This window comes from Arachis ipaensis, chromosome B6 (genome assembly GCF_059453495.1).
Source record: "Arachis ipaensis isolate K30076 ecotype BB chromosome B6, ASM5945349v1, whole genome shotgun sequence".
Taxonomy (NCBI): domain Eukaryota; kingdom Viridiplantae; phylum Streptophyta; class Magnoliopsida; order Fabales; family Fabaceae; genus Arachis; species Arachis ipaensis.
Genome location: NC_142441.1, coordinates 27,727,484 through 27,744,115, shown reverse-complemented (window position 1 = coordinate 27,744,115; position 16,632 = coordinate 27,727,484).

Here is a 16,632-nt window from a genome sequence, read left to right as displayed (position 1 = left end):
ATGAACTATTATACATTGCTAGAAAGCTCTAAAAGTCAGCTTTTGATATCCATTAAGAACTCTTCATTTGGATTTCTCCAAAAAAGCTCTACCAAGTGCAAGGAGGTCAGATTTGGACAGCATATGCAGTGCTTTCTCTGTCTCTGGATCAGACTTCTGCTCCAACTCCTCAATTTCAGCCAAAAAGTGCCTGAAATTGTACAAAAATACAAAAACTCAAAGTAGAATAAAAAAATGTGAATTAAGCACTAAAACCTGTAAAAACTTAATAAAAACTAAATAAAACATGGTAAAAACTACCTGAAAACAATGCCAAAAAGCGTATAAAATATCCGCTCATCACAACACCAAACTTAAACTGTTGCTTGTCCCCAAGCAACTAAAAATAAAATAGGATGAAAAGAAGAGTAGGATGCAATAAATCTCTGAGTTTCCAATGAAGCTCAGTTTCAATTAGATGAGCGGGACTTAGTAACTTTTTGTTTCTGAATAGTTTTGGTATCTCACTATCCATTGAAACTCAGGATGGATGGCATCTTTTAGGAACTTAAAGTCCAGATGATATTATTGATTCTCTTAGTTTAGCTCTTTTTGATTCTTGAACACAACTTTCAGAGTCTTGGCCGTGTCTCTATGCACCTTGTTTTCTAGTATTACCACCGGATACAATAATGCCACAGACACTTTAACTGGGTGAACCTTTTCAGATTGTGACTCAGCTTTGCTGGAGTTCTCAGATAGAGGTGTCCAAAGTTCTTAAGCACACTCTTTTTGCTTTGGACCTCGACTTTAACCGCTCAGTCTCAAGCTTTTCACTTGACACCTTTACGCCACAAGCACATGGTTAGGAACAGCTTAGTTGAGCCGCTTAGGCCAGGATTTTGTTTCCTTTAGGCCCTCCTATGTATTAATGCTCAAATCCTTGGATCCTTTAACCCTTTCCTTTTGGTTTAAAGGGTTACTAGCTTTTTGCTCTTGCCTTTTGGTTTAAAGAGCTAATGGCTTTTTCTTTCTTTTTCTATTTTCTTTTCTTTTTCGTCATTTTTTTCGAAGCTTTTTTCTTCTTTTGCTGCTTTTTCTTGCTTCAAGAATCAAATTTTGAATTTTTCAGATCATCAATAATACCTTTCCTTTTTTTTCATTCTTTCAAGAGCCAGCATCATAAAATTCTAACTTCAAATATGCACTGTTTATTCATATATTCAGAAAACTAAAGCAATGACACCACATCAAAATAATTAATTATTCTTTATTGGAAAACTCGAAAATTTGATGCATCTTTAATTCTTCTAAAAAAATCTACTATTTTGTTCATTGTTTAATGATGATAAGAGGAATAATTTATAGTTAATTGGAAAAATAAAAATTAATTAATTACTACAAATGCTTATGTAATCCTAAAAATTAAAGGACATAAAATAAAGACTTAAATACTACTAGTGATAATGAAACTCTAAATTAGGATAGAAATACGTGAGACAGGAATAGGAATAGTCACGGTGTTAAAACTCAACAACCTTCAGCTTGAGGGATGCTGGGCTCTTTAGGATGAGGGACGCATGGCTCTTCAACTTGAGGGGTACTAGGCTCTTCAGGGGAGAGCTTTTGGCGTTTCAGCTCCTCCAGTTCATGCCCTTGCTTCTCCTGCTCCTTGATCAGTTTGTAAATCATGCTAGTCTGATCTTTCTGCTCCTCTCTAAGCTGATCTAAAGTGCTCTGCAAGTGTATTATAGACGCCTTTAGCTGGTCCCAATACTCCATTGGAGGGATCTCTTGGGAAGGCTCAGGTGCCTTCCTCTTAGAGTGATCGTCTTCTATCTTGGAGCTCTCCATCACCTGCTTGGTGATTGGTTTTTTCACTGGAATAAAATGGTCTGATGGGATCATAACCTTATCCTCTTGGCATAGGCGAAAGATGAGATTTGGATAAGCTAGCATTGCATTAGTGGACTAATAAACCCCATTTTTAGGGTTTATCTTGTGCTAAATTTAGTGGATTTTATCAACTATTCTCACACTTATTCACACAATTTGCATGATTTTAAGATTCCTTCCCAATTTTGTGCTATGAATGAAAACATGCTTCCAAGGCCTTAAAATCACTAATTTTTAATCCTCACTTGTTACCATTTGATGCCATGATGTGTTTGTTGAGTGATTTCAAAGTTTATAGGGCAGGAATGGCTTAGAGGATGGAAAGGAAGCACGCCAAAGTGGAAAGAACACAAGAAAATGAAGATTTGAGAAGCCGATGCCGACGCGCACGCATGGACGATGCATACGCGTGTCTGCGCCAAACTCCAAGCGATGCGTACGCATGACATAACGCGTATGTGTGACCAATAAATCTTCAGAGCGACGCGTATTGACGTGTGGAAAATTGCCGATTAAGAATTTATAATAAGAACAGCGTTGCAAGTACAGTTCTTAACCAATGAAAACTCCACTTATCAATTTAAAAAGAGTTGTCATAATTTAAGAATAAAATACTGGGAGTAGAATTCTCAGGTCGTCTCCCAACGAGTTGACAAAAGAGTGCTATTTTACTGGTCAGCAATTTTTCCGAGAAATTTTAGAATTGGTGAACAGAAAAATAAATGATTATAAATTAAAGCAATGAAAATTAACGAGAGAATTTATATAATTAAAATAAAAGCCTTTACCGGGAGAAGATTAATCGGAAGTTCTATCCTTGTTAGATTTTCTCAAGTATAATAGTAAGAGGTCATTGTTTTTACTTAGTTAACCTTTACCGAATAAAGGAAAGTCAAGTAATTGAGCCAACTCTGATTCACAAGTCCTAATCCTCTCCTATGGAAGGATTAGCATTAGTGACTAGAAAATTGGCCAACAACTTCCAATTAAAATCAACACTTGAGTATTCCAACTCAAGGGTCTCCTATTAATCAACTCCCAAGTCAAGTTAGGAGTCTACTCCATTGACATGAATACCATTTTTATAGACATATAAAGGGAATAAAAAGAAGACATGGTAATTCGAATAAAGTAATAATAGAAAATTAATTAAAGGTAAAAATAATTCCTTGCATTAATAAATTCCAAAACCATAGATATCCATATGTAACATCTGAACAGGGTTAATGGGTGATTAAAAGAGTAAGGGAATAAGGAAACAAACTAGAATGATGGAAACTTCAACGGATGTAGTAACTCTTCTCAATATCCAAATCAAAAGCATAAAACTCTAAAACTATGAATATGAAGAACTAAAAACTAAAAACTGTGTAAATGTGAATGTGTTGAGTCTCTGCTTGTCCCCTGGCTCTAGTCTGTGTTTCTGGGCTAAAAATTGGGTCCAAACTCAGCCCAAAATCACCCCCAGTGTCTTCTGTATTTTCTGCACGCGGCAAACGTCACGTGTACGTGTCAGTCACGCGTACGCGTCGATGGTCTTTTTCACATGTCATGCGTACGCGTCAGGTATGTGCACGCGTCGCTATGGAATGCGCCAAGTCACACGCACGCGTCAGGTACGTGCATGCGTCGTTCCTCGCTGGTCAGCTCCTTAGTTTCTTGTGTTCCTTCCATTTTTGCAAGCTTCCTTTCCATCCTCTGAGCCATTCCTGCCCTATAAAGCCTGAAAACACTTAACACATAGATCACGGTATCAAATGTATAAAAGGACATTAAAAATACACAATTTAAAGGCGTAGGAAGCAAGTTTTCAATCATAGAACAAATTGGAAAGGAATTGTAAAATCATGCAAATTGTATGAATAAGTGTGCAAAAGACTTGATAAAAGCCACTCAATTTAGCACAAGATAAACCATAAACTAGTGGTTTATCAATCTCCCCATACTTAAACATTAGCATGTCCTCATGCTAAGCTCAAGGAGATAAAAAGAATGAATAGGGGAAAGTAAGACTCATGAGATGCAACCTATGTATATGAATGTAACTATATGCTAAGATGTTTCTATCTACTTGGTTAAAAGTAAACAAGTTCTCCAAGACAAACATAAATCAGATTTCACTAATTCAAATCACACAATAAAAGGCAGGTAAACTTGTAAGAAGATAGCTCATGAAAGCAGGGAACTTAGAATCAAGCATTGAACCCTCACTGGAAGTGTATATGCACTCTAATCTTTCAAGTGTCTAGGGTCAATCACTCTAATCTTCTCTAGTCATGCTTTCTAAAACTTTGTTCTACATCTAACCAATCAACAAATATTTAGTGTACAAATGCAAACATCAAGAGGTCTTTTCAAGGTTGTAATGGGGCTAAGGTAAGGTGAGGATACATGTATGGCCAAGTGAGCTATAATATGAATCTTTGACTAACCTAAGTTCTCACCCAACATACACACACACTCTATATAATTCTAAAATCATGCCTAGCTACCCATAATCTCACTTTTTGTGTATTTCACATACTCATGTATCAAATTTTTCTTTAATTTCATCACATATGCATTGATCTTTTATTAAATTTAGCATTGGGATAATTTTATCTCCTATTTATTTATTTATTTATATTGTAAATTTTTTTTGATGAACAGGAAAGCAAACAAAACATATCAACGCTTATGGTTTTTCTGGTCTCACATGAGTGTGCACCTTAATTCCCAATATTTTACACAACACATTTTCATCAACCTAAGTTCCCACAATTCTCCACACTTAGTTAACATACTATCGTAAGCTAACCAAAGATTCAAATCAGGTAATTAATTATTTTTCCGCTTAAGACTAGTGATGTGGTAATATAAAGAACAAATGGGGATTAAAAGGCTCAAAGTGGCAAACAAGGGTAATTGAAATGGTAGGCTATTTGGGATAAGTAAGCTGATAACAAGTAATGGCCTCAATCATATGTATGCATGCAAATACACTAAACAATGGACATATAGAATGGAACAAACTATAGATTGCAATTATAGAGAAGAAAACACACAAGAATAAAAATCGTGGTTAAATAACGTAACCATATAATTAAGCTCAAAATCTCACAGGTTGTGTGTTCTTAGCTATAATTCATATTCCAAATTACAATCCTCAGACAATTTTAACACAAATTTTCAATTTAAATTAGTGAAATATTATGAAATGGGGACATGAAAAGAAACTCATTACTTTAACCAAGCAGAACACACATGCAAGCAGTTATTACCATGCAATCTATCCTATCTAACAAAAGAAAGACTAAAATGTTGGTGTTAAGAGAGAGAGATTACCTCTGGAAGTCAAGGACTAATCTCCCCACACTTAAGGCTTGGCACGGTCCTCCGTGCCATCAGTAAGGAGCAAGGTAGGGCCGGAAGCATCGCCTCTGCTGTCTGGTTCGCCGTGGCTCCCTGTGCTACTGGATGAGGGAGAGTTCGGGGTGTCCTTCTGTTCTGGAGGTGGGTGGCTACCAACTAAGAGTTCCTTCAGATAGTTGTATCGGCGCTTGTTGCGGCGCTCCATTTGCTCCATCCGCCGGTCTTGCCGGTCGAACCTCTCAAGGATCTAAAGGAATATCTAATTGATTGATGGTACTTGTGGTGTGGATGATGGTGGAGTCGAAGAAGGAGGAGTATCCAAAGATGGGCCTACAGGCCGGCTCGTAGAGGGAACTGGTGGCCTGATGTACTTCCCATTCGGGACATACTGGTCGACCCTAGGGATCATGACCTTCGTGTCTCCTGCCCGATAGGACACACCTGCTGCAGAGACTAAATCTAAAACCAAAGCGGGGAAAGGCAGGTTACCCGCTTTCTGCACGTGTCCCATGGCTTATCGGATGTGTCGCGGCAGGTTGAGAGGTTGCTCTGTCAGGATGCACCAGATGAGAACAGCCATGTCCGCAGTGAAGGTGGACTCGTGAGTGCTCAGAAAGATATAATGGGACATAATCTGTGCCCACACGCGAGCCTCAAAGGTAAGTGATTGGGCTGAGATGCTCTTGGATTTTGACCGGTGCTGCCCATAGATCCAGGCGCTGTTAGGTTGGGCGATAACTCCAAAGACAATGGCCCAGTCGAACTGATACATTTGGCGCTTAAGAGAGGCCTCTTGATATGCGTCCAATCCCTCTAGGCTAGGTGGAAGCTATAGTGCTCGCTGTATGGCACTCTCGGAGACAAGGACTTGTTGCTGATGAACATAGACAGTTTGCAGGGTAGGCGAGTAGAAAATTCAACTACCCATGATAAGTTGGCCTCCCGCAGCTGCCTTCTCAAAAATCCCCACTGCCTCTTCTCGATGTGGGGCTCCACAAAATCAACAAAATGTGTTGGGACAATGAGTAGATGCTCATTGTTGTAGTTCCTCTCAGCTAGGATGTGGAACATCTGCTCGCAGTAACGGTTAGTGAACCGTGTGGAGTCCTGTGCGGGAAAGGCTTTCTCTGCTTCATCAATTTTAATGATCCTCTTTACCCGCTTTGTTGGCAGCTTGACACTGGTGGATGGTGGTGCCTTAGCCGGTGTTCTCTTGGTTCCTCTCCTTGCTGGTGTCTTGTCAGTGGCCTTCTCTTTACCTTTCTTGGTACCATGCCTAAGGAAGAAGGAAAGAGGGAGAATGTTAAATATAGATAACTAAAAAAAATTGGAAGGAAGAAAGTCCAAGTGATAATGAATGCCAAAGAAGAGATGATAGCTTAAATACATGGTAGCTACAACATGTAGGTAAGATAGCAATTAAGAGCAAGAAGGCAATTCATAATAATTAGATGCAAGAGGGTAAAAGCATGTAAGTAATAGGCATGAGAAGCATAACTCAAGCATCAATTATTAAATGTGCCAAATTAAAGAGCACTTGAATGATGACAATTGTGAAGGATAATCCCAAATACATGTGGATTGCAAGTGTTATGAAAAAGAGAGGCATGAAAGTGTGAGAGTAAAACAAAATAGAATTTAAAATGCCATAAAAGCTTTTTCACAAATACTTGGTGTGCAAGTTAAAAATAGGAATGAAAATAATGAATCCAAATGTATATGAGAGCCAAATTTAAATGTCAATTGTCAAATCACTCCTCATAATATCTATAAGTTCAAAATAATGAAATAGTATCCAAATAAAGCTCCAACACCAACATAAAAATGCATGAGAAAGAAACCATAAATAACTAAGGTAATATAAAGTTGAGAAGAAAGAAAAATAATGGAATGCAATAATTAAAAGAAGAATGAAAGAGTAGAGGAGAGGAAGAAAAGAACCTGATGTAGAAGATGAAAAAAGGGAGGAAGAGTGTAGTAGATAGTAAGAAGGAATAATGAAGAAAGAAGGAAGAAGATATAAGGAAAGATTAGGATGGAAAAAAGAATTAGGATTGGGGGAGAGGATAATTGAAATCTGGCGGCGTACTGGTTTAATTGTGCGTCGCATGCGACGCGTACGCGCACAGCACGCGTACGCGTGGGTCGCGTAAAATTCAAGCGACGCGTAAGCGTCTGGGACGCATACGCGTGACATGGGTTGTGCCAATCGTGCGAAGGCAGCCCTACGCACGCACAACTCTCGGGTTGAAATGCAGGAGAGCCAAAAAGGCATATGACACGTGCGCGTCAGGTACGCGCACGCGTGGATAGCCACATAGTGAAATGACGCGCACGCGTCAGGGACGCGTACGCATGATAAAGATTGTGTTTGCAGAACAGTTCCAGCCCCAAGCCATCACAACTCTTTGTTTAGCATGCTTTGTACGCCGATTTCCAGGGCACGCATACGCGTCAGGGACGCTTATGCATGGGTTGCTGAAAGTGCAAGCGACACGCACGCATAAGGTACGCGTACGCGTGGACTTGCTTGTGTGCAAGGCACGCCTCCTTCACCACTCACGCGCAACTCTCTGTTTAATTCCTATTCCTTTCGCAATCACAAGTGACGCGTGCGCGTCCTAGACGCTTGCGCGTCGAATGCATTTTTTTATACAGAATGCAGATGATTATGCAGAAATTATGAATGAACACTGGGAAAAACAAAATAAAATAAAACTAGGAATGAAAAGGGACGATCATACCATGGTGGGTTGTCTCCCACCTAGCACTTTGCTTTTACGTCCTTAAGTTGGACGGTCCACAAGCTCAGTCTGCTTCTATTGGTGGATCCTCCAAGAGGAAGACCTCCAGCTCTTTATTGTCCTTCATTTTCTCACCATGATACAGCTTTAAGCGGTGGCCATTGACTTTGATGAATTTGGAGCTTGAAGGACGACTCAGGTGGAAGACTCCGTATGGCTCTACCTTCTCTACTCTATAGGGGCCTTCCCACCTTGATCTCAGCTTGTCTGGCATGAACCTCAATCTGGAGTTGTAATGGAGAACCAGCTCCCCAGGTCTGAACTCTCTTCTCTTGATATGCCTGTCATGCACCGCCTTCACCTACTCCTTGTATAGCCTGGAGTTGTCATATGCTTCGAGTCGAAGGTTCTCCAGTTCTACTAGTTGCAGCTTCCTTTCAGCACCGACTTTCTCAAATCCCATGTTGCATTCCCTTACAGCCCAGAAAGCCTTGTGTTCCACCTCCACTGGAAGGTGACAAGCCTTTCTGTAGACTAGGCGGAAGGGACTCATCCCGATGGGTGTCTTGTACGCTGTCCAATAAGCCCAAAGCGCGTCTACAAGCCTGGTGCTCCAGTCCTTCCTATGAGACTTGACAATCTTCTCCAGTATGCGCTTTATCTCACTGTTAGACACCTCGACTTGACCATTGGTCTGAGGATGGTAAGCTGTTGCTACCATGTGCACAATGCCATGTTTCTTCAATAGAACTGTTAATCTCCTATTACAAAAATGAGTGCCTTGATCATTCACGATTGCTCGTGGTGATCCAAAGCGACAGATAATACGATTTCTAACAAAGGAGACAACAACGTTAGCATCATCAGTACGGGTAGGAATTGCTTCCACCCATTTAGAAAAATAATCAACAGCTAACAATATGTATAAGAAACCACTAGAGTTTGGAAATGGACCCATGAAGTCAATGCCCCAAACATAAAAAATTTGACAGAATAACATAAGTTGTTGGGGCATCTCATCCCTCTTGGATATATTTCCAAACCTTTGGCATGGGGAACAAGATTTACAGAAGGCAGTAGCATCCTTAAAAAGAGTGGGCCACCAGAATCCACAGTCTAAAATTTTTCTAGCTGTTTTTTGAGGATCAAAATGTCCACCACTCTCAGAGGAGTGATAGGCCTCTAAAATTGACTGGAATTCTGATTGAGGCATACACCTTCTAATTATCTGGTCAGCACCATACCTCCAAAAATATGGGTCATCCCGTATATAATATTTGGACTCGCTTTTCAACTTGTCCCTTTGATGCTTAGTAAAATTGGGAGGGAATGTATGACTAACTAAATAATTAGCTATGGGTGCATACCAAGGAACTAGAGTCATTGATAGGAGTAGAGTCACTCTTAATGTGCTCTAGGAGACTCAAGTGGTCCGCCACTAAATTCTGGGAACCACTCCTATCTTTGATTTCTAAATCAAACTCTTACAGCAACAATATCCAACGTATTAACCTTGGTTTGGACTCTTTTTTAGCTAATAAATATTTTTGAGCTACATAGTCTGAGTATAATACCACCTTAGTACCAAGTAAGTAGGCTCGGAATTTATCCAGAGCGAAAATAATAGCCAGAAACTCTTTTTCAGTGGTAGTATAATTAGACTGAGCAGCGTCTAAGGTCTTAGAACCATAAGCAATTATAAAAGGGTCCTTACCTTCGCATTGAGCCAGCGCCGCTCCTACTGCATGGTTGGAGGCGTCACACATAATCTTAAATGGATGGCTCCAATCGGGTCCTCTCACAATCGGAGCTTGAGTCAAGGCGATCTTCAGCTTATCAAATGCTTCTATGCACTCCTCACTCAGCTCGAACTCAACATCCTTCTGTAGCAGTCGGTATAAAGGCAATGCTACCTTACTGAAGTCCTTGATAAATCTCCGGTAGAAATCTGCATGACCAAGGAACGAACAGACTTTCCTCACGGAGGAGGGGTAAGGTAAACCAGAAATCACATCTACATTTGCTAAATCTACAGAAATACCAGTATTAGAAACAACATGTCCTAGAACAATACCTTGTTTTACCATAAAATGACATTTTTCAAAATTTAATACAAGATTTGAACTAACATACCTGTCTAATACTCTAGCTAAACTATCCAAACAAAGGTTAAATGAATCACCATACACACTAAAGTCATCCATGAAAACATCCATACAGCTCTCAAGAAAATCTGAGAAAATAATCATCATGCATCTTTGAAACGTAGCCAATGTATTACATAAGCCAAAAGGCATCCTCTTGTATGCATACGTTCCAAAGGAACATGTAAAAGTAGTTTCTTCTAATCTTCAGGAGCTATATGAATTTGAAAATAGCCAGTATAACCATCTAGAAAATAGTAGTGTGATTTACCTGACAAGCGATCAAGCATCTGATCGATGAAGGGCAGTGGGTAGTGATACTTGCGAGTAGCCTGGTTGAGGCGCCTATAATCAATGCACACCCTTCAGGAATTCTGCACTCTAGTTGCCAGGAGCTCTTGATGCGTTAGCATCTTTCCTATCTTTTCCTAGTAAATTTGCATTTAAATTGTTGAGTTTAATCAAGAATTAATTATCTTTTAGCCACTATGGATGCTACTTTGAGTCTTGTGCAATTCTGTTTATTTTAGGTAGCATTTGGTTGGATTTGATGGAGCTTCTGCAAAAAAAGAGAAGAAGGCTATATAGGGCAGAAATGCTCAGAGGATGAAGAGAAAGCTTGCACAAATGGATGGAGCACAAGAATTAAAGGAGATGACAGCGAGGAGCGACGCGTACGCGTGACACGCGAAGAAGACCATCGACGCGTATGCGTGACTGACGCGTACGCGTGACAAACGCAAAGTGCAGAAAATGCGATTCCTTTTAATTCTTATTTAAACTTTAATTTTTAATAGGAAAAGATATTATTTTAGTTTTAGAAAATAGATTTTAAATTAATTATGATTAGATATAAAAGGATTGGAACATTATTCCACGGGGGATTCCATTCCACCTCAACCAAAATACATTTTATCATAATCCTTATTTTCTCTTTGCCGTGAGCAACTAAACCTCCACTGTTAAGGTTAGGAGCTCTATCTATTGTATGGATTGATGCTATTATTTTTTTTTATTTTAATTCATGTATTGATTTCTATTTCAAGAATTGTTTTCGTTCTTTATCTTATGAATTTGGGTGGAACGAAAGTATGACTCTTATTCTAATTGAGTTCTTGTATAACTTGGAAAAGCTATTTACTTGAACAACAGCTTGAAAACAATTTCTCCTAAACTTCTAATTATCTGGATTTAACAGGATACGTGACATATAATCCTTTTATATTTGGGTAATTAGAGTTTCTGTGGCACATAAACTAGAATTGAACTTCATCCTATAATTGGAATTAAGTGACCAAGGAATTGGCGGTTGATGAAAGTTAGAGTAGACTAAGAAGGTCTAAGGAATTAGGGATTAGTCATATATAGTTTGTCATGAATTAAATCTTGCATGATTAAAATAGTTAGTAAGAAAAGTCAATCCGGAAAATAGATAACTCTGAAGCCTTAACTGTTTCTCCATACATATTTCACAACCTGTTTATTGCTTGCTTTATTAAATTTCTGAATTATTGTTTAATGCTTTTGAATACCAAAACACTCTTTTCTGTTTGTCTAACTAAGTAAATTAATCAACCATTGTTGCTTAGTCCATCAATCCTCGTGGGATCGACCCTGATGCCAGGGCATCTTGGCTAGTTTTACTAGCCATTTTTTGTATGCTTTAGGGTGGTTTCATGCATTTTCTTAGGAAATAAGCAAGTATTTGGTTGAAAATGCATTCATACCATGATTTAAGCAAACATTGTGAATTTTGAATGATGTCATGAGAATTATGCATGAATTGAATGATAAAATGGATGATGCATGATCTCATGATTAAGAGCAAGACTTTGATGTACTTTGTTTGATTGATTTCAGGTAACAAGAAGCAGAGAAGAGCCACGTTAGTGCCACTGACATGGCCATTAAAGTGGAAGGAAGAAAAGCTTGAAAAGTTAGTGAGAACGTTAACGCCACTAACGTTAGTGAAGGGCAAGAAGACCCACGTTAGCGACCCCATTAGCTCCACTAACGTGGGTACTAACGTGGAAGAAAAGAGAAGCCCCAACGTTAATGAGAAAGTTAATGGCATTAACTTTGAAGAACTAGCAGCGTTATTGGCAAAAGTGAGTGCCAATAACGCTAGCGAAGCAAAAGGAGACCCACATTAGCTTCCACGTTAGTTACATTAACGTGGGAACTAACGTGGAAGGAAAGGGAAGCGCCAACGTTGGTGGAAAAAGTGAGTGCCACTAATGTTTGCGAAGCAAAGGAAGACCCACGTTAATGGCCGTGTAAGTTACACTAACGTGGACATTAACGTGGGCAAAAGTCTCACCTGGTAGCCTGACCATGCCTTCTTCAAACAAGAATAACTTGAGCCACAAAGCTCCAAATGAGGTGATTCCAGTGGCATTGGAAAGTAGGAATCCAGAGCTTTCCAAGCATATATGGCACTACATGGTGGACACTAAATTGATGGAGAAAACCTGCCTCGAAAGTGCAAAGATGAACATGATATCAACCTGTAGTAAGGCCAGCTGACCTCTTCACCTTCCAAGAAATGTAGCTCAAGCTGTAGAGCCCCAAATGATGCACTTCTAAAAGCGTTGGAAAGTAGACATCCAGGGCTTTCCAACAATATATAATAGTATGGGGTTCACATTAAGTTTAAGCTCCAGAACCTAGTAATATTAACCCCCTGAACGCGGACGTTATTGGCACTCACGTTTTCCAATAATGTCAGCGACTATGCCAGCGACCTTGTCCACTTCAAAGGAGCATAACTTGAGTTACAGAGGTCCAATTGAGGTGATTCTAGTTGCGTTAGAAAGCTGAAATTCAAAGCTTTCCAATGATATATAATAATTTATAGTGGGAATGAAATTGGAGCACAAAACAGAGACATCTTTTAAGCCCCAAAACACCAACTGGGTAGCAAGTGTGACGTTAGCCACACTAACTTTAGCACTAACGCCACACTTGTAGCGTTAGTGTGGCTAACGGTAGCACTAACAATTAGCACCCTGAACCTTAACTTGATTCACTTCTCTTTCAAGGACCACCCAACCACAAGGAAGTAAGCCCACAAGTGTCAACCAATCAAGGTCACAAGAAGCATTTAGAATAGGAATTTTCATTTAATTGTAATTTACTTTTAGTTTCATTTCATAATTTAGGAGAGCCTATATAAAGGCCTTAGTTTTAACATTCAATTTCATTCGGGAATGGGGGATTGAAGAGGGGTCTTCGGACTCCCTCCCCTCACACACTTTTCCTTCTCTTTCTTTTCTTTGTACTTTTCATTTATGAATTTTGAAGTTTCAATTTTAGTTTTAATTCTCATCTTTACTTTTTTGCACTTTCTTTCTTTTCTATTTTTGTAGAGCAATGATCAACTAACTCTTTTCATTGGGTTAGAGAGCTCTATTGTGATTCAATGGATCAATTATAGTTCTTATTCTTCTTCTTTCTTTTCTCTTGATTTTACTAGAGAGCTTTCAATCTTCATCCAATTGGGTAATTGTCTCGGAAGAGAAATTGCTCATACTTGGATTTCCTTTGAACCTTGGAAGAGGAATGAGGAGATCATGCTAGAAATGCTCTCTCACATTGGATTAGGTTGGGGTTTGGATGGATATTGTGACATTTAATCCTACCAATACTTTGATCTATGAATGTGTGTGGTTTAATCAGTGACCAAACTTTATCTCTTCCCATGAGCAATTAAATCAAGGAATTGGGAAATTGTTCAAGCTTAGAGAGATTGGATTGCCAAGGAATTGGGATCCAATCACTTAAGATTGCCAAGGAGATCAATGAATACATTGATTGAGGAAGAGATGAGAATGAACTTGATCCGGAGGATTTCAATATCTCTTGATCCCAATGTTCATTTTATTTTTAGTTCTTACATTTACTTTTCTTGCCATTTTACTTTTCTGCACTTTATTGCTTTCTTTACTTTTATGCCATTTACAATTCCTGCTGCTTATCACTCCAATATGATTCATCTAACTAGGATAATTAATCAACTATTGATTGCTTAATCTGTTAATCTCTGTCGGATTCGACCTCACTCTTTTGTGAGTTATTACTTGACGACAATTCGGTATACTTGCCGAGGGAGATTTATTGAGGGACAAGTTTCCGTGCATCAGACCCTCATTCACTTGAGGTACTACGTGGTACGACCCGGTGCACTTGCCGGTTAGTTTGTGGTTAGAATTTCCGCACCAAATTTTTGGTGCCGTTGCCGAGGATTGATAGTGATTAACAACTATTAGTTGTTTGATTGCTTAGATTAGGCGTTTTAATTTTAATTTTATTTAAATTTTTCTTATTATTTTCAAAAAAAAATTATTTTGATTTATTCAATTAAACCATTATTTTTTTTCTTTTCTCTTAATTTCTGAAATTAAGTTTGGTGTCCCCTTGGTTGTTTTATTCTTCCTAGTTATTTTATTTATTGAGTTTAAATTTCCTTTATGTTCTCTCTTCTTTACTTACCTATTTACCACATGGTGCGTTTAATTCTGTTTGGTGTTTTGTGCTAAGAAAAATAATGGAGAGAGATCACATGGGTTACTACTCACACCCAAGGAGTGATTCATATTATTATGAATGGGGAAACTACCCAAATTTTGGTTGGCAAGGTCAAAACCAAAGAAACTTCAGTGCTCCATGTTCCAACTATTGAGAACCACCATCTCCATATTCATACCAAGAACCACCACCTCTCTATCCATATCAAGAACCATCATCTTTATACCTATATCAAGAGTCACTATCTCTATATTCATACCAAAAACCACCATCTCCCTATCCATATCAAGAATTATCATCTCCTTCTTATTCATATAAAGAGCCACCATCTCCTTATTCATATCAAGTACCATCAGATATTGAGCTTCTCATGAAAGAATTTATACATGATATAAAGACGAGTGTCAAAAATGTAGAGAAACATGTGCAGTCGATTATCAAGTCCCAGGAAGAGAAACAAGCAAATTCCTTTCCAAGAGATATAATGCAAGATCCTATAGAAGAAAGTGAAGAAATCAATCAAAGGAGTTTATACTCCAATGAATTAGAGAACTTTCCACCCTCACACATGGAAGAAGAGGAAGATGCAAAAATAAAGGAGGAAGATGCACAAACAAAGGAGGTTGTAAGGGATGAAAACAATGATGGAAATCTACACTCCAATGAAGTAGAGACTAGCATAGATAGTGAGTTTATTGAACCACCAATTCAAGAAGTTCTTGATGAAGGGTATACTCTAACCATCACACAACACCCAAATTTTGAAATCAAAGAAGTGAAGGAAACCAAGGAAAGCACTGAAAAGGGGATTGTGACCAAGAAACCGAAGAAAATATCCATGAAAAAGAGAAGGTCAGAAAAAAACAATCCAACCTCTACACCAACAAGCAAGGTGAATCAAGTTAATCACAATAAAAGAAAGCTTGTTCGGAGGAATTTATATCAGGGTGCACAAATTTTCACCTCCCCCCCTTGGAGACATTTCTTTTAACCAACTGGAAGAAGAGGAAGAAAATTTAACAATCAAGTGTCAAGCTAGTGACATTAAAGAAGCGCTTGTCGGGAGGCAACCCGATAATTTCGTATCCTTAGTTATTTTTCGTAGTAGTAGTTTTCTTATTTATTTGATTTTTATTGAGTTTTTATTGTTTTCTGATCATGCAGCTATTTTAGAACAGGAACCGAACAGTTCGGGAAAAAAAAATGAGCACACGATGCGCAAGCATCGCTGACGCGTACGTGTCATACGTGTGTGCGTGAAAAATAAAAGTGAACAGAGAGTTGAGCAGGAGTGGCACTGGAACTATGTTATTCGCACTAACAAGCCCGCACGTGCGCGTCGTTTGTGCTTTTCGCTACCCACGCGTGCGTGTCCCTCACGCGTACGTGTGACCCTGCAAATTGGCGTAAATGAGTGTATGTCCAGAGAGTTATGATGGTTGGTGCACGAAATTGTGATTCACACTTTTTATAATTCCGCACAACTAACCAGCAAGTGCACTGGGTCGTCCAAGTAATACCTTACATGAGTAAGGGTCGATCCCACGGAGATTGTCGGCTTGAAGCAAGCTATGGCTATTTTGTAAATCTTAGTCAGGAGATTAATAATGAGAGTGATTGTATTTATGAAAAATAAACAACATGAAATAAAGAGTACTTGTGATTCAGTAATGGAGAACAGGTTGAGGTTTTGCAGATGCTTTGTCTTCTGAATCTCTGCTTTCTTACTGTCTTCTTCTTCACGCATGCAAGGCTCTTTCCATGGCAAGCTGTATGTTGGTGGATCACCGTTGTCAATGGCTACCATCCTTCCTCTCAGTGAAAATGGTCCAAATGCACTGTCACCGCACGGCTAATCATCTGTCGGTTCTCACTCATGTTGGAATAGGATCCATTGATCCTTTTGCGTCTGTCACTACGCTCAGCACTCGCGAGTTTGAAGCTCGTCACAGTCATCCCTTCCCAGATCCTACTCGGAATACCACAGACAA